Source organism: Eschrichtius robustus, chromosome 1 (assembly GCF_028021215.1).
Source record: "Eschrichtius robustus isolate mEscRob2 chromosome 1, mEscRob2.pri, whole genome shotgun sequence".
Classification (NCBI taxonomy): domain Eukaryota; kingdom Metazoa; phylum Chordata; class Mammalia; order Artiodactyla; family Eschrichtiidae; genus Eschrichtius; species Eschrichtius robustus.
The window spans coordinates 143,818,872-143,837,720 of record NC_090824.1 but is presented as its reverse complement, the minus strand read 5'-3'; the positions used below and the strand labels follow the sequence as shown (position 1 = coordinate 143,837,720).

Here is an 18,849-nt window from a genome sequence, read left to right as displayed (position 1 = left end):
AGCTGCAAGCTTACTGGGTCTATACCAGAAGACACTCCGACCCTGAAGACTAGCAGGAAAGCCTGCCCTCTTGCATTCCCTCAACGGCCTTTTAGCAGGCACCGGGGATTCTTAGGTGACCCAGCTTATGAGGAGACATGCTCGACCCTCAGACAGGAGCCCCTCCAATGCTGGAGCCCTTAGTGGTGTTTGCATGCCTGACAGCAGGGGACGTTGGCTCTCACTCCTAACTGTCCCGTACCCCCGAGAGAGAAAACGTGCTGGACCTCAGTTTCGATGAGGAGACGGTATAGCGTTCTCACTCATTTCGGTCAGATTTTCCAAGGAATGCATACAAGGGTTTCATCATTGATCCAAGCACATGCTGGGATGCTGCAGAACACAAAAGGGAAGGCCGTGGAGCTCTGCAGAGGAGCCATGACCTGGAAGTACTCCAACTGCCTGGGGAATCCACAGTCCTCAGGCCACTCAGCAAGACCAGCAATCAATCCACTCTTGCAACCATTGGGCCCATCTGTGGAAAACCTAATATCCAATGGCACATCTTAGTACGGGTGAATGCCTACCGTCCTGAGATATCCACAGCCACGCTCGGCAACGTGCACCCGCCCCACTTTTTCCAGTTCTCCTTAGCACATCCAGTCATCAGACAACGCGAAGGTCTTCTTCTCTTTGCCGACAGCCAGCCTTACCCTGCAACTGCACCTGAGAAGTGGACAGAAATCACGCAGGTTTCTGATTTGCACCAGGGTCCTCAGAGAACATGATTCTTATGAACACATAACCTGGGCGTGAGCCTGGAACCTGCTTCCCAAGTACCACTTTCCCCTACCGAAAACTGATTGTGTGTCTCACAGCACGACTGAAGAAAGTTACGCACGTACGTTGGTCGGTGTGTGAGACGCTGTATGTGTCTATTCACACGTGTGGGCGTGTGTGACTGAGACTTTGCACGAGGATGCGTTTGTGGATTCCTGTGTGTGCTACTAAATACGCGTCTTGGTCTCTGGGTGTCCCTGTGGCCCTTTGCAGATGCCTCTAACAGTAAACGTCATAGTTTATACACAGCACCCTGGTTGGACCCCCAACTGAAAGGAAAAAGACCTCTGTCAGTTTCATGAGGCCGTATGCAAACTTTGACCCCCAGGGCTGTCGAAATAGGCCACAGACTCCCGGTCTCCCACAGCTACGCCTTCTGACCAAAGCACAAAGACTTTACGAGACCTCCCTCCCGGCCGTGTGTGTCAAACCTTTGTGGACCTGGAGATCCTGCCACCTACCACCACATCTGATGTGCCCTTGGGGTCACTCCCAGAGCTCCCGGAAGCAAGGTAACCTCCCATGGGCGGGCTGACACCGACCTGCAGTTGCCGACAGGCAAGATGCCGCCTGGTAATTCTCAAGGGGTTAACGGCCTTGGGCCCAAGTGCCTCATCTCGCCAACTAGACCAAATCACTTTCCATGACCCCGTGGGAATGCCCTCAATGGGAAGAGTTGGGCTTCAGCAACCATGACACAGGTTGGAACCCCACAGCAGAAATTAGGCCACCTTCCCGGCCACGTAAAGGAAACCTTCCAACTGGTAGTGTTTGCGGCCCTGACCATTGAGGAAACGCTCAAACGCTGCACAGCCTCGTCCTAAGTGACCTCCTCCTGCCTGCAGGGCGACTCGACTCGACTTGAAGCCACAGACATCATGCGAACACGGAGACACTGAACAGCAGGGAAGACACACCGCAAGCCTGTCTGCTTTGATGTTGCCCACCCCACCCCATGCATCCTGGTAATTCTCCACTGCCACAGCGACACTACCGATGAACTCACAGTGATCAAAGGCACTGTCCCCGAGTACCACAGACAGACTTTCAACGGAAAAACTTTGCCACACGAGGGGACCTGGAAGCTTGAAAGGGTACAGTGGCTATCCACGTCAGTGCACCTGGCGTCGCAACAGTGCACCCACCTCTGTCCTGCCAACGGACTGCTCCAGATAAACCTCTGGCTGCTCGCTAGCCGAGTCATGCCCCCCCCAGGAGAAGCACTTTCGCTTTACGCATTCCCAAACAAGGGAACAAAGCGGTCAAAGGGGATGTTCGCATAACTAACAATCCTCCCAGGAGGCCGGCACAGACGTGTCACCATGTCGAACTTCTTTACGTCTCGCAAGACACCCTTTGGTTGTCTTTCCTCTGGCAATGGGATCGCAACTCTACACAGGTTACCTACCTCACCTCATCCACTTGAACTGCCAAAGCCATCCCCTCCATAGGCAGCTGATGCCAGCCAATCACGGACATGTCACATCCTTGGGAAGCCGAGGCCAGCACCTGCAACCCAATTGTGATAGCCTATTCCACGACATCACAAAGAACATGTCCTCATCTATCCTTACCTTCCTGTGCGGGCCATCACTGATCCACGCAGGTTTAAATTCAGCACTCGTTCTTCTCCCCACTCCGCGATGACCCACTTGGCATCAACACTGTGCCGGGAATTAAAGTAGAGAAGCAAACAAGGGCAGCAGCGAGGCCTAATCCATCAGCCCCTTTCCACCGATGCCCAACCGAGCTCACCCCCGCCCATTGCTCCAGCCTCACTAGGCACTCAAGAACCTCACCGTGAAAAACGCAAGAACAGGGAGGGCCACAGGCCTGGCCGGAGGTTCCAGGCACCAACCAAGGACGCTTGCTCATTTTGGCTTCCAGAATCAACCCCCAAAATGGCAGGCACGATGCGTGATCCTGGCCAAAACTCACCTCCCAACTGCAAGCTAACTGGTCCTAGACCAGCACACACTTCGACTCTTAAAACCAGCAGGAGAGCCTGCCCCCTCACATTCCCTCAACAGCCATTCAACAGGGACCCGGGATTCACAGATAACACAGCTTATGTGCAGACACGGTCAACCCTCAGACAGGAGCCCCTCCAATACTGGAGTCCTTGGTGGTGTTTGCATACATGTCGGCAGGGGACGCTGACCCTCATTCCGAACTGTCATCTCCCCCTGAGAGAGGAAACGTGCTGAACCTCAGTTTCGATGACGAGACGGTAGAGTGTTCTCACTCATTTTGTTCAGATTTTCCAAGGAATGCATGCAAGGTTGTCATCATCGATCCAAGCACATGCTGGGACGCTGCAGCACACAACCGGGGTGTGTGCAGTGCTCTGTACAGGAGCCATGAGCCTGGGCTACCCCAGAACCCTGGAGAATCCACAGCCCTCAGGCCACTCGGCAAGAGGAACAATCAATCCACTCTTGCAGCCATTGGGCCCGTCTGAGGAAAACCTAATATCTAATGGCACATCTTGGGGTGCTTGAATACCTACCGTCCTGAGTTATCCACGACCATGCTCGGGGACATGGGCCCGCCTCACTTTTTCCAGTTCTTCTTAGCACCTCCAGTCATCAGAGCACACGAAGGTCTTCTTGTTTGTGCCGACGGCCAGCCTTTCCCAGCAACGGCACCTGAGAAGTGGACAGAAATCACCGAGGCTTCATAAATGGACTGGTGTCCTCAGAGGCCATGATCCATAAAAACATTGACCTGGCCTTGAGCTCTGAAACTGCTTCCCAAGGACCTCTATCCCTTACCGAGAATTGACTGCATGTCTGATAGTACGAGTGCAGAAAGTTAGGCACATACGTTGGCCGGTGTGTGAGAGTCTATAGGTGTGTGTTCACGCGTGTGGGCATGTGCGAGTGTGACTGCGCATGCGGACGTGCTTGTGGGTTTCTCTGTGTGCCGCTGAATACGCGTCTCGGTATCAGTGTGTCCCTATGGCCCTGTGAGGAGGTGTCCAAGAATAAAAGAAATAGTTTATACACAGCACCCTGGTTAGACCCCCCAACTGAAAGGAGAAAGACCCCTGTCAGCTTCAAGAGGCCGCAGGCAAACTTGGACCCCCAGGGGTTGTTGAAAGAGTCCCCAGACTCCCGCTCTCCCACAACCACGCCTTCTGACCAAAACACAAAGACTCGATGAGACCTTCCTCCGGGACTTGGCTGTGACATCGACATGCACCTCGAGACTCTGTCAGCTACCAGTATATCTGATGGGCATTTGGGGTCACTCGCAGCACTTCCGGAAGCAAGGGAACTCCCATGGTCGGGCCGACACCGACCGGCAGGTGTCTACTGCCAATTTGCAGCCTGAAACCACTCAAGGGGCTAACGAACGTGGGCTCATGTGCCACTTCTCGCCAACTAGGCCTAATCACTTTCCATTGACCCGTGGGAATGCCCACCACAGGAAGTGGTGGGCTTCAGCCACCATGACCTTTGTCGGATCCCCACGGCGGAAACTAGTCCACATTCCAAGCCACGTCTCAGGCAGATCCCATCTTGAATGGTCGCGGCCCTGGCCCCTAATGAAACGCTCAAACCCTTGAAAGCCTCGTCCTACGTGCCCTCCTCCAGCCCACAGGGCGACACGACCCTACTGGAAACCACAAACATCTTCTGAACACGGGAACACTGAACACCAGGGAAGACAGACCGCAAGCCTGTCTCCTTCGTTGATGCTGATCCCACCCCATGCATCCTGGCAATTCTCCACTGCCACGGTGACACTACCGAGTAACCCACAGTGATCAAAGGCATGGTCCCCGAGGTCCACAGAGAGACTTTCAACAGAAGACCTCTGCCATGCGAGGGGACTTGGAAGCCTGAAAGGGAACAGTGGCTGGCCACGGCACCACAGCAGGGATGGCAATGGGGCCCCCATCTCTGCCCCACAAATGGACTGCTCCAGATAAACCTCTGGCTGTTCGAATGGCCTGCATGCTACACTGGCCGGTCGCGTCATTCCCCCACAGGCGAAACAGCTTTGCTTTACACGTTGCCAAACAAGGGAACAAAGCGGCCAAAGGGGATAGTCGCATAACTCAGCTACCTCCAAGGGGGCCGGCACAGACGCCTCACCATGTCGATCTTCTCTACTTCCCGCAAGACACCCTTTGGGTGTCATTCCTTGGGCAACGGGATCGCAACTCTACACAGGTTACCTACCTCAACTCACCCACTTGAACTGCCAAAGCCATCCACTCCATAGGCAGCTTATGCCAGCCCATCACGAACAAGACACATTCTTGGGAAGCCGAGACCAGCGCCTGCAACCCAATGATGACAGCCCATCCCACGACATCACACAGGACCTTTCCTCATGATACCTTACCTTTCTCTCCAGGCCAGCAGCCACCACCCAGGCTGAAATGCTTCACTCGATCCACACCCCACTCCACGAACATCCACTTAGCGCCAACAGTGTGCCGGCAACTTCAGCAGAGGAGCTGACAGCGGCAGCACTGAGGCCTAAACCATCAGCTCCCTTCCGCCATCGCCCAAATCCAGCCCACGCCCGCCCACTGCTCCAGCCACACCAGGCAGTCAAGAACCTCACCACGTGAAACACAACAACAGAGAGGGCCACAGGCCTGGCCTGAGGCTCCAGGCTCCAACCAGGGAACCTTGCTCATTTTGGCTTCCATAATCAACCTCAGAAGCGGCATGCACAAAGCGTGATCCTCTCCAAATATCACCTCTCCAAGCTGCAAGCTTACTGGGTCTACACCAGAACGCACTCCGACCCTGAAGACTAGCAGGAAAGCCTGCCCTCTTGCATTCCCTCAACGGCCTTTTTGCAGGCACCGGGGATTCTTAGGTGACCCAGCTTATGGGCAGACATGCTCGACCCTCAGAGAGGAGGCCCTCCAATGCTGGAGCCCTTAGTGGTGTTTGCATGCCTGACAGCAGGGGACGTTGGCCCTCACTCCTAACTGTCCCGTACCCCTGAGAGAGGAAACGTGCTGGACCTCAGTTTCGATGAGGAGACGGTAGAGCGTTCTCACTCATTTCGGTCAGATTTTCCAAGGAATGCATACAAGGGTGTCATCATCGATCCAAGCACATGCTGGGATGCTGCAGAACACAAAAGGGAAGGCCGTGGAGCTCTGCAGAGGAGCCATGACCTGCAAGTACTCCAACTGCCTGGGGAATCCACAGTCCTCAGGCCACTCAGCAAGACCAGCAATCAATCCACTCTTGCAACCATTGGGCCCATCTGTGGAAAACCTAATATCCAATGGCACATCTTAGTACGGGTGAATGCCTACCGTCCTGAGATATCCACAGCCACGCTCGGCAACGTGCACCCGCCCCACTTTTTCCAGTTCTCCTTAGCACATCCAGTCATCAGACAACGCGAAGGTCTTCTTCTCTTTGCCGACAGCCAGCCTTACCCTGCAACTGCACCTGAGAAGTGGACAGAAATCACGCAGGTTTCTGAATTGCACCAGGGTCCTCAGAGAACATGATCCTTATGAACACATAACCTGGGCGTGAGCCTGGAACCTGCTTCCCAAGTACCACTTTCCCCTACGGAAAACTGATTGTGTGTCTCACAGCACGACTGAAGAAAGTTACGCACGTACGTTGGTCGGTGGGTGAGACGCTGTATGTGTCTATTCACACGTGTGGGCGTGTGTGACTGAGACTTTGCACGAGGATGCGTTTGTGGATTCCTGTGTGTGCTGCTAAATACGCGTCTTGGTCTCTGGATGTCCCTGTGGCCCTTTGCAGATGCCTCTAACAGTAAATGTCATAGTTTATACACAGCACCCTGGGTGGACCCCCAACTGAAAGGAGAAAGACCTCTGTCAGTTTCATGAGGCCGCATGCAAACTTTGACCCCCAGGGCTGTCGAAATAGGCCACAGACTCCCGGTCTCCCACAGCTACGCCTTCTGACCAAAGCACAAAGACTTTACGAGACCTCCCTCCCGGCCGTGTGTGTCAAACCTTTGTGGACCTGGAGATCCTGCCACCTACCACCACATCTGATGTGCCCTTGGGGTCACTCCCAGAGCTCCCGGAAGCAAGGTAACCTCCCATGGGCGGGCTGACACCGACCTGCAGTTGCCGACAGGCAAGATGCCGCCTGGTAATTCTCAAGGGGTTAACGGCCTTGGGCCCAAGTGCCTCATCTCGCCAACTAGACCAAATCACTTTCCATGACCCCGTGGGAATGCCCTCAATGGGAAGAGTTGGGCTTCAGCAACCATGACACAGGTTGGAACCCCACAGCAGAAATTAGGCCACCTTCCCGGCCACGTAAAGGAAACCTTCCAACTGGTAGTGTTTGCGGCCCTGACCATTGAGGAAACGCTCAAACGCTGCACAGCCTCGTCCTAAGTGACCTCCTCCTGCCTGCAGGGCGACTCGACTCGACTTGAAGCCACAGACATCATGCGAACACGGAGACACTGAACAGCAGGGAAGACACACCGCAAGCCTGTCTGCTTTGATGTTGCCCACCCCACCCCATGCATCCTGGTAATTCTCCACTGCCACAGCGACACTACCGATGAACTCACAGTGATCAAAGGCACTGTCCCCGAGTACCACAGACAGACTTTCAACGGAAAAACTTTGCCACACGAGGGGACCTGGAAGCTTGAAAGGGTACAGTGGCTATCCACGTCAGTGCACCTGGCGTCGCAACAGTGCACCCACCTCTGTCCTGCCAACGGACTGCTCCAGATAAACCTCTGGCTGCTCGCTAGCCGAGTCATGCCCCCCCCAGGAGAAGCACTTTCGCTTTACGCATTCCCAAACAAGGGAACAAAGCGGTCAAAGGGGATGTTCGCATAACTAACAATCCTCCCAGGAGGCCGGCACAGACGTGTCACCATGTCGAACTTCTTTACGTCTCGCAAGACACCCTTTGGTTGTCTTTCCTCTGGCAACGGGATCGCAACTCTACACAGGTTACCTACCTCACCTCATCCACTTGAACTGCCAAAGCCATCCCCTCCATAGGCAGCTGATGCCAGCCAATCACGGACATGTCACATCCTTGGGAAGCCGAGGCCAGCACCTGCAACCCAATTGTGATAGCCTATTCCACGACATCACAAAGAACATGTCCTCATCTATCCTTACCTTCCTGTGCGGGCCATCACTGATCCACGCAGGTTTAAATTCAGCACTCGTTCTTCTCCCCACTCCGCGATGACCCACTTGGAATCAACACTGTGCCGGGACTTAAAGTAGAGAAGCAAACAAGGGCAGCAGCGAGGCCTAATCCATCAGCCCCTTTCCACCGATGCCCAACCGAGCTCACCCCCGCCCATTGCTCCAGCCTCACTAGGCACTCAAGAACCTCACCGTGAAAAACGCAAGAACAGGGAGGGCCACAGGCCTGGCCTGAGGTTCCAGGCACCAACCAAGGACGCTTGCTCATTTTGGCTTCCAGAATCAACCCCCAAAATGGCAGGCACGATGCGTGATCCTGGCCAAAACTCACCTCCCAACTGCAAGCTAACTGGTCCTAGACCAGCACACACTTCGACTCTTAAAACCAGCAGGAGAGCCTGCCCCCTCACATTCCCTCAACAGCCATTCAACAGGGACCCGGGATTCACAGATAACACAGCTTATGTGCAGACACGGTCAACCCTCAGACAGGAGCCCCTCCAATACTGGAGTCCTTGGTGGTGTTTGCATACATGTCGGCAGGGGACGCTGACCCTCATTCCGAACTGTCATCTCCCCCTGAGAGAGGAAACGTGCTGAACCTCAGTTTCGATGACGAGACGGTAGAGTGTTCTCACTCATTTTGTTCAGATTTTCCAAGGAATGCATGCAAGGTTGTCATCATCGATCCAAGCACATGCTGGGACGCTGCAGCACACAACCGGGGTGTGTGCAGGGCTCTGTACAGGAGCCATGAGCCTGGGCTACCCCAGAACCCTGGAGAATCCACAGCCCTCAGGCCACTCGGCAAGAGGAACAATCAATCCACTCTTGCAGCCATTGGGCCCGTCTGAGGAAAACCTAATATCTAATGGCACATCTTGGGGTGCTTGAATACCTACCGTCCTGAGTTATCCACGACCATGCTCGGGGACATGGGCCCGCCTCACTTTTTCCAGTTCTTCTTAGCACCTCCAGTCATCAGAGCACACGAAGGTCTTCTTGTTTGTGCCGACGGCCAGCCTTTCCCAGCAACGGCACCTGAGAAGTGGACAGAAATCACCGAGGCTTCATAAATGGACTGGTGTCCTCAGAGGCCATGATCCATAAAAACATTGACCTGGCCTTGAGCTCTGAAACTGCTTCCCAAGGACCTCTATCCCTTACCGAGAATTGACTGCATGTCTGATAGTACGAGTGCAGAAAGTTAGGCACATACGTTGGCCGGTGTGTGAGAGTCTATAGGTGTGTGTTCACGCGTGTGGGCATGTGCGAGTGTGACTGCGCATGCGGACGTGCTTGTGGGTTTCTCTGTGTGCCGCTGAATACGCGTCTCGGTATCAGTGTGTCCCTATGGCCCTGTGAGGAGGTGTCCAAGAATAAAAGAAATAGTTTATACACAGCACCCTGGTTAGACCCCCCAACTGAAAGGAGAAAGACCCCTGTCAGCTTCAAGAGGCCGCAGGCAAACTTGGACCCCCAGGGGTTGTTGAAAGAGTCCCCAGACTCCCGCTCTCCCACAACCACGCCTTCTGACCAAAACACAAAGACTCGATGAGACCTTCCTCCGGGACTTGGCTGTGACATCGACATGCACCTCGAGACTCTGTCAGCTACCAGTATATCTGATGGGCATTTGGGGTCACTCGCAGCACTTCCGGAAGCAAGGGAACTCCCATGGTCGGGCCGACACCGACCGGCAGGTGTCTACTGCCAATTTGCAGCCTGAAACCACTCAAGGGGCTAACGAACGTGGGCTCATGTGCCACTTCTCGCCAACTAGGCCTAATCACTTTCCATTGACCCGTGGGAATGCCCACCACAGGAAGTGGTGGGCTTCAGCCACCATGACCTTTGTCGGATCCCCACGGCGGAAACTAGTCCACATTCCCAGCCACGTCTCAGGCAGATCCCATCTTGAATGGTCGCGGCCCTGGCCCCTAATGAAACGCTCAAACCCTTGAAAGCCTCGTCCTACGTGCCCTCCTCCAGCCCACAGGGCGACACGACCCTACTGGAAACCACAAACATCTTCTGAACACGGGAACACTGAACACCAGGGAAGACAGACCGCAAGCCTGTCTCCTTCGTTGATGCTGATCCCACCCCATGCATCCTGGCAATTCTCCACTGCCACGGTGACACTACCGAGTAACCCACAGTGATCAAAGGCATGGTCCCCGAGGTCCACAGAGAGACTTTCAACAGAAGACCTCTGCCATGCGAGGGGACTTGGAAGCCTGAAAGGGAACAGTGGCTGGCCACGGCACCACAGCAGGGATGGCAATGGGGCCCCCATCTCTGCCCCACAAATGGACTGCTCCAGATAAACCTCTGGCTGTTCGAATGGCCTGCATGCTACACTGGCCGGTCGCGTCATTCCCCCACAGGCGAAACAGCTTTGCTTTACACGTTGCCAAACAAGGGAACAAAGCGGCCAAAGGGGATAGTCGCATAACTCAGCTACCTCCAAGGGGGCCGGCACAGACGCCTCACCATGTCGATCTTCTCTACTTCCCGCAAGACACCCTTTGGGTGTCATTCCTTGGGCAACGGGATCGCAACTCTACACAGGTTACCTACCTCAACTCACCCACTTGAACTGCCAAAGCCATCCACTCCATAGGCAGCTTATGCCAGCCCATCACGAACAAGACACATTCTTGGGAAGCCGAGACCAGCGCCTGCAACCCAATGATGACAGCCCATCCCACGACATCACACAGGACCTTTCCTCATGATACCTTACCTTTCTCTCCAGGCCAGCAGCCACCACCCAGGCTGAAATGCTTCACTCGATCCACACCCCACTCCACGAACATCCACTTAGCGCCAACAGTGTGCCGGCAACTTCAGCAGAGGAGCTGACAGCGGCAGCACTGAGGCCTAAACCATCAGCTCCCTTCCGCCATCGCCCAAATCCAGCCCACGCCCGCCCACTGCTCCAGCCACACCAGGCAGTCAAGAACCTCACCACGTGAAACACAACAACAGAGAGGGCCACAGGCCTGGCCTGAGGCTCCAGGCTCCAACCAGGGAACCTTGCTCATTTTGGCTTCCATAATCAACCTCAGAAGCGGCATGCACAAAGCGTGATCCTCTCCAAATATCACCTCTCCAAGCTGCAAGCTTACTGGGTCTACACCAGAACGCACTCCGACCCTGAAGACTAGCAGGAAAGCCTGCCCTCTTGCATTCCCTCAACGGCCTTTTTGCAGGCACCGGGGATTCTTAGGTGACCCAGCTTATGGGCAGACATGCTCGACCCTCAGAGAGGAGGCCCTCCAATGCTGGAGCCCTTAGTGGTGTTTGCATGCCTGACAGCAGGGGACGTTGGCCCTCACTCCTAACTGTCCCGTACCCCTGAGAGAGGAAACGTGCTGGACCTCAGTTTCGATGAGGAGACGGTAGAGCGTTCTCACTCATTTCGGTCAGATTTTCCAAGGAATGCATACAAGGGTGTCATCATCGATCCAAGCACATGCTGGGATGCTGCAGAACACAAAAGGGAAGGCCGTGGAGCTCTGCAGAGGAGCCATGACCTGCAAGTACTCCAACTGCCTGGGGAATCCACAGTCCTCAGGCCACTCAGCAAGACCAGCAATCAATCCACTCTTGCAACCATTGGGCCCATCTGTGGAAAACCTAATATCCAATGGCACATCTTAGTACGGGTGAATGCCTACCGTCCTGAGATATCCACAGCCACGCTCGGCAACGTGCACCCGCCCCACTTTTTCCAGTTCTCCTTAGCACATCCAGTCATCAGACAACGCGAAGGTCTTCTTCTCTTTGCCGACAGCCAGCCTTACCCTGCAACTGCACCTGAGAAGTGGACAGAAATCACGCAGGTTTCTGAATTGCACCAGGGTCCTCAGAGAACATGATCCTTATGAACACATAACCTGGGCGTGAGCCTGGAACCTGCTTCCCAAGTACCACTTTCCCCTACGGAAAACTGATTGTGTGTCTCACAGCACGACTGAAGAAAGTTACGCACGTACGTTGGTCGGTGGGTGAGACGCTGTATGTGTCTATTCACACGTGTGGGCGTGTGTGACTGAGACTTTGCACGAGGATGCGTTTGTGGATTCCTGTGTGTGCTGCTAAATACGCGTCTTGGTCTCTGGATGTCCCTGTGGCCCTTTGCAGATGCCTCTAACAGTAAATGTCATAGTTTATACACAGCACCCTGGGTGGACCCCCAACTGAAAGGAGAAAGACCTCTGTCAGTTTCATGAGGCCGCATGCAAACTTTGACCCCAAGGGCTGTCGAAATAGGCCACAGACTCCCGCTCTCCCACAGCCACGCCTTCTGACCAAAGCACAAAGTCTGGACGAGACCTCCCTCCCGGCCGTGGGTGTCACACCTATGTGGACCTGGAGATACTGCCACCTACCACCACATCTGATGTGCCCTTGGGGTCACTCCCAGAGCTCCCGGAAGCAAGGTAACCTCCCATGGGTGGGCTGACACCGACCTGCAGTTGCCGACAGGCAAGATGCCGCCTGGTAATTCTCAAGGGGTTAACTGACTTGGGCCCAAGTACCTCATCTCGCCAACTAGACCAAATCACTTTCCATGACCCCGTGGGAATGCCCTCAATGGGAAGAGTTGGGCTTCAGCAACCATGACACAGGTTGGAATCCCACAGCAGAAATTAGGCCACCTTCCCGGCCACGTAAAGGAAAGCTTCCAACTGGTAGTGTTTGCGGCCCTGACCATTGAGGAAACGCTCAAACGCTGCACAGCCTCGTCCTAAGTGACCTCCTCCTGCCTGCAGGGCGACTCGACTCGACTTGAAGCCACAGATATCATGCGAAAACGGAGACACTGAACAGCAGGGAAGACACACCGCAAGCCTGTCTGCTTTGGTGTTGCCCACCCCACACCATGCATCCTGGTAATTCTCCACTGCCACAGCGACACTGCCGATGAACTCACAGTGATCAAAGGCACTGTCCCCGAGTACCACAGACAGACTTTCAACGGAAAAACTTTGCCACACGAGGGGACCTGGAAGCTTGAAAGGGTACAGTGGCTATCCACGTCAGTGCACCTGGCGTCGCAACAGTGCACCCACCTCTGTCCTGCCAACGGACTGCTCCAGATAAACCTCTGGCTGTTCGCTAGCCGAGTCATGCCCCCCCCAGGAGAAGCACTTTCGCTTTACGCATTCCCAAACAAGGGAACAAAGCGGCCAAAGGGGATGTTCGCATAACTAACCATCCTCCCAGGAGGCCGGCACAGACGTGTCACCATGTCGAACTTCTTTACGTCTCGCAAGACACCCCATGGTTGTCTTACCTCTGGCAACGGGATCGCAACTCTACACAGGTTACCTACCTCACCTCATCCACTTGAACTGCCAAAGCCATCCCTTCCATAGGCAGCTGATGCCAGCCAATCACGGACATGTCACATCCTTGGGAAGCCGAGGCCAGCACCTGCAACCCAATTATGATAGCCTATTCCACGACATCACAAAGAACATGTCCTCATCTATCCTTACCTTCCTGTGCGGGCCATCAGTGATCCACGCAGGTTTAAATTCAGCACTCGTTCTTCTCCCCACTCCGCGATGACCCACTTGGCATCAACACTGTGCCGGGAGTTAAAGTAGAGAAGCAAACAAGGGCAGCAGCGAGGCCTAATCCATCAGCCCCTTTCCACCGATGCCCAACCGAGCTCACCCCCGCCCATTGCTCCAGCCTCACTAGGCACTCAAGAACCTCACCGTGAAAAACGCAAGAACAGGGAGGGCCACAGGCCTGCCCGGAGGTTCCAGGCACCAACCAGGGACGCTTGCTCATTTTGGCTTCCAGAACCAACCCCCAAAATGGCATGCATGATGCGTGATCCTGGCCAAAACTCACCTCCCAACTGCAAGCTAACTGGTCCTAGACCAGCACACACTTCAATTCTTAAGACCAGCAGGAGAGCCTGCCCCCTCACATTCCCTCAACAGCCATTCAACAGGGACCCGGGATTCACAGATAACACAGCTTATGTGCAGACACGGTCAACCCTCAGAAAAGAGCCTCTCCAATACTGGAGTCCTTGGTGGTGTTTGCATACATGTCGGCAGGGGACGCTGACCCTCATTCCGAACTGTCATCTCCCCCTGAGAGAGGAAACGTGCTGAACCTCAGTTTCCATGACGAGACGGTAGAGTGTTCTCACTCATTTTGTTCAGATTTTCCAAGGAATGCATGCAAGGGTGTCATCATTGATCCAAGCACATGCTGGGACGCTGCAGCACACAACCGGCGTGTGCACAGGGCTCTGTACAGGAGCCATGAGCCTGGGCCACCCCAAAACCCTGGAGAATCCACAGCCCTCAGGCCACTCGGCAAGAGGAACAATCAATCCACTCTTGCAGCCACTGGGCCCGTCTGAGGAAAACCTAATATCTAATGGCACATCATGGGGTGCTTGAATACCTACCGTCCTGAGTTATCCACGACCATGCTCGGGGACATGGGCCCGCCTCACTTTTTCCAGTTCTTCTTAGCACCTCCAGTCATCAGAGCACACGAAGGTCTTCTTGTTTGTGCCGACGGACAGCCTTTCCCAGCAAGTGCACCTGAGAAGTGGACAGAAATCACCGAGGCTTCATAAATGGACTGGTGTCCTCAGAGGCCATGATCCATAAAAACATTGACCTGGCCTTGAGCTCTGAAACTGCTTCCCAAGGACCTCTATCCCTTACCGAGAATTGACTGCATGTCTGATAGTATGACTGCAGGAAGTTAGGCACATACGTTGGCCGGTGTGTGAGAGGCTACATGTGTGTGTTCATGCGTGTGGGCGTGTGTGACTGTGACTGCACATGCGGACGTGCTTGTGGGTTTCTCTGTGTGCCGCTGAATACGCGTCTCGGTATCAGTGTGTCCCTATGGCCCTGTGAGGAGGAGTCCAAGAATAAAAGAAATAGTTTATACACAGCACCCTGGTTAGACCCCCCAACTGAAAGGAGAAAGACCCCTGTCAGCTTCAAGAGGCCGCAGGCAAACTTGGACCCCCAGGGGTTGTTGAAAGAGTCCCCGGACTCCCGCTCTCCCACAACCACGCCTTCTGACCAAAACACAAAGACTCGATGAGACCTTCCTCCGGGACTTGGCTGTGACTGCGACATGCACCTCGAGACTCTGTCAGCTACCAGTATATCTGATGGGCATTTGGGATCACTCTCATCATTTCCGGAAGCAAGGGAACTCCCATGGTCTGGCCGACACTGACCGGCAGGTGTCTACTGCCAATTTGCAGCCTGAAACCACTCAAGGGGATAACGAACGTGGGCCCATGTGCCACTTCTCGCCAACTAGGCCTAATCACTTTCCATTGACTCGTGGGAATGCCCACCACAGGAAGTGGTGGGCTTCAGCCACCATGACCCATGTCGGATCCCCACGGCGGAAACTACTCCACATTCCCAGTCACGTCTCAGGAAGCTCCCATCTTGAATGTTCGCGGCCCTGACCCCTAAGGAAACGCTCAAACCCTTGAAAGCCTCGTCCTACGTGCCCTCCTCCAGCCCACAGGGCGACACGAACCTACTGGAAAACACAAACATCTTCAGAACACGGGAACACTGAACACCAGGGAAGACAGACAGCAAGCCTGTCTCCTTCGTTGATGCTGATCCCACCCCATGCATCCTGGCAATTCTCCACTGCCACGGTGACACTACCGAGTAACCCACAGTGATCAAAGGCATGGTCCCCGAGGTCCACAGACAGACTTTCAACAGAAGACCTCTGCCATGCGAGGGGACTTGGAAGCCTGAAAGGGAACAGTGGCTGGCCACGGCAGCACAGCAGGCATGGCAATGGGGCCCCCATCTCTGCCCCACCAATGGACTGCTCCAGATAAACCTCTGGCTGTTCGAATGGCCTGCGTGCTACACTGGCCGTTCTCGTCATTCCCCCACAGGCGAAAGAGCTTTGCTTTACACATTGCCAAACAAGGGAATAAAGCGGCCAAAGGGGATATTCGCATAACTCAAATACCTCCAAGGGGGCCGGCACAGACGCCTCATCATGTCGATCTTCTCTACTTCCCGCAAGACACCCTTTGGGTGTCATTCCTTGGGCAACGGGATCACAACTCTACACAGGTTACCTACCTCAACTCACCCACTTGAACTGCCAACGCCATCCACTCCATAGGCAGCTTATGCCAGCCCATCACGAACAAGACACATTCTTGGGAAGCCGAGACCAGTTCCTGCAACCCAATGATGACAGCCCATCCCACGACATCACACAGGACCTTTCCTCATGATACCTTACCTTTCTCTCCAGGCCAGCAGCCACCACCCAGGCTGAAATGCTTTACTCGATCCACACCCCAGTCCACGAACATCCACTTAGCGCCAACAGTGTGCCGGCAACTTCAGCAGAGGAGCTGACAGCGGCAGCACTGAGGCCTAAACCATCAGCCCCCTTCCGCCATCGCCCAACCCCAGCCCACGCCCGCCCACTGCTCCAGTCACACCAGGCAGTCAAGAACCTCACCGCGTGAAACACAACAGAGAGGGCCACAGGCCTGGCCTGAGGCTCCAGGCTCCAACCAGGGAAACTTGCTCATTTTGGCTTCTATAATCATCCTCAGAAGCAGGCAGGCACAAAGCGTGATCCTCTCCAAATATCACCTCTCCAAGCTGCAAGCTTACTGGGTCTATACCAGAAGACACTCCGACCCTGAAGACTAGCAGGAAAGCCTGCCCTCTTGCATTCCCTCAACGGCCTTTTAGCAGTCACCGGGGATTCTTAGGTGACCCAGCTTATGAGCAGACATGCTCGACCCTCAGACAGGAGCCCCTCCAATGCTGGAGCCCTTAGTGGTGTTTGCATGCCTGACAGCAAGGGACGTTGGCCCTCACTCCTAACTCTCCCGTACCCCCGAGAGAGGAAACGTGCTGGACCTCAGTTTCGATGAGGAGACGGTCGAGCGTTCTCACTCATTTCGGTCAGATTTTCCAAGGAATGCATACAAGGGTGTCATCATTGATCCAAGCACATGCTGGGATGCTGCAGAACACAAAAGGGAAGGCCGTGGAGCTCTGCAGAGGAGTCATGACCTGGAAGTATTCCAACTGCCTGGGGAATCCACAGTCCTCAGGCCACTCAGCAAGACCAGCAATCAATCCACTCTTGCAACCATTGGGCCCATCTGTGGAAAACCTAATATCCAATGGCACATCTTAGTACGGGTGAATGCCTACCGTCCTGAGATATCCACAGCCATGCTCGGCAACGTGCACCCGCCCCACTTTTTCCAGTTCTCCTTAGCACATCCAGTCATCAGACAACGCGAAGGTCTTCTTCTCTTTGCCGACAGCCAGCCTTACCCTGCAACTGCACCTGAGAAGTGGACAGAAATCACGCAGGTTTCTGATTTGCACCAGGGTCCTCAGAGAACATGATTCTTATGAACACATAACCTGGGCGTGAGCCTGGAACCTGCTTCCCAAGTACCACTTTCCCCTACCGAAAACTGATTGTGTGTCTCACAGCACGACTGAAGAAAGTTACGCACGTACGTTGGTCGGTGTGTGAGAGGCTGTATGTGTCCATTCACACGTGTGGGCGTGTGTGACTGAGACTTTGCACGAGGATGCGTTTGTGGATTCCTGTGTGTGCTGCTAAATACGCGTCTTGGTCTCTGGGTGTCCCTGTGGCGCTTTGTGGATGCCTCTAACAGTAAACGTCATAGTTTATACACAGCACCCTGGTTGGACCCCCAACTGAAAGGAGAAAGACCTCTGTCAGTTTCATGAGGCCGCATGCAAACTTTGACCCCCAGGGCTGTCGAAATAGGCCACAGACTCCCGCTCTCCCACAGCCACGCCTTCTGACCAAAGCACAAAGTCTGGACGAGACCTCCCTCCCGGCCGTGGGTGTCAAACCTATGTGGACCTGGAGATCCTGCCACCTACCACCACATCTGATGTGCCCTTGGGGTCACTCCCAGATCTCCCGGAAGCAAGGTAACCTCCCATGGTCGTGCTGACACTGATCTGCAGTTGCTGACAGGCAAGATGCAGCCTGGCAATTCTCAAGGGGTTAACGGACTTGGGCCCAAGTGCCTCATCTCGCCAACTAGACCAAATCACTTTCCATGACCCCGTGGGAATGCCCTCAATGGGAAGAGTTGGGCTTCAGCAACCATGACACAGGTTGGAACCCCACAGCAGAAATTAGGCCACCTTCCCGGCCACGTAAAGGAAAGCTTCCAACTGGTAGTGTTTGCGGCCCTGACCATTGAGGAAACGCTCAAACGCTGCACAGCCTCGTCCTAAGTGACCTCCTCCTGCCTGCAGGGCGACTCGACTCGACTTGAAGCCACAGACATCATGCGAACACGGAGACACTGAACAGCAGGGAAGACACACCGCAAGCCTGTCTGCTTTGATGTTGCCCACCCCACCCCATGCATCCTGGTAATTCTCCACTGCCACAGCGACACTACCGATGAACTCACAGTGATCAAAGGCACTGTCCCCGAGTACCACAGACAGACTTTCAACGGAAAAACTTTGCCACACGAGGGGACCTGGAACCTTGAAAGGGTACAGTGGCTATCCACGACAGTGCACCTGGCGTCGCAACAGTGCCCCCACCTCTGTCCTGCCAACGGACTGCTCCAGATAAACCTCTGGCTGTTCGCTAGCCGAGTCATGCCCCCCCCATGAAAAGCACTATCGCTTTACGCATTCCCAAACAAGGGAACAAAGCGGCCAAAGGGGATGTTCGCATAACTAACCATCCTCCCAGGAGGCCGGCACAGACGTGTCACCATGTCGAACTTCTTTACGTCTCGCAAGACACCCCTTAGTTGTCTTTCCTCTGGCAACGGGATCGCAACTCTA

The 18,849-nt window shown here is 54.6% G+C and overlaps 7 non-coding genes across 7 annotated transcripts; all 7 read right to left on the bottom strand.

Moving 5' to 3' along the window:
• Window positions 1-262: 262 nt before the first annotated feature.
• LOC137777387 (small nucleolar RNA SNORD116) lies at window positions 263-355 on the bottom strand. Its single transcript, XR_011076508.1, has one exon. It is a non-coding gene; the product is annotated as a small nucleolar RNA SNORD116 (small nucleolar RNA).
• Window positions 356-3,024: 2,669 nt separating this feature from the next.
• Window positions 3,025-3,117, bottom strand: LOC137754514 (small nucleolar RNA SNORD116). The gene has a single exon (XR_011071868.1). It is a non-coding gene; the product is annotated as a small nucleolar RNA SNORD116 (small nucleolar RNA).
• A 2,691-nt stretch (window positions 3,118-5,808) lies between these two features.
• LOC137754623 (small nucleolar RNA SNORD116) lies at window positions 5,809-5,901 on the bottom strand. Its single transcript, XR_011071903.1, has one exon. It is a non-coding gene; the product is annotated as a small nucleolar RNA SNORD116 (small nucleolar RNA).
• A 2,669-nt stretch (window positions 5,902-8,570) lies between these two features.
• LOC137754510 (small nucleolar RNA SNORD116) lies at window positions 8,571-8,663 on the bottom strand. Its single transcript, XR_011071867.1, has one exon. It is a non-coding gene; the product is annotated as a small nucleolar RNA SNORD116 (small nucleolar RNA).
• Window positions 8,664-11,354: 2,691 nt separating this feature from the next.
• LOC137754620 (small nucleolar RNA SNORD116) lies at window positions 11,355-11,447 on the bottom strand. The gene has a single exon (XR_011071902.1). It is a non-coding gene; the product is annotated as a small nucleolar RNA SNORD116 (small nucleolar RNA).
• A 2,669-nt stretch (window positions 11,448-14,116) lies between these two features.
• On the bottom strand, window positions 14,117-14,209 carry LOC137776827 (small nucleolar RNA SNORD116). The gene has a single exon (XR_011076330.1). It is a non-coding gene; the product is annotated as a small nucleolar RNA SNORD116 (small nucleolar RNA).
• A 2,689-nt stretch (window positions 14,210-16,898) lies between these two features.
• Window positions 16,899-16,991, bottom strand: LOC137777658 (small nucleolar RNA SNORD116). The gene has a single exon (XR_011076586.1). It is a non-coding gene; the product is annotated as a small nucleolar RNA SNORD116 (small nucleolar RNA).
• Window positions 16,992-18,849: the final 1,858 nt, after the last annotated feature.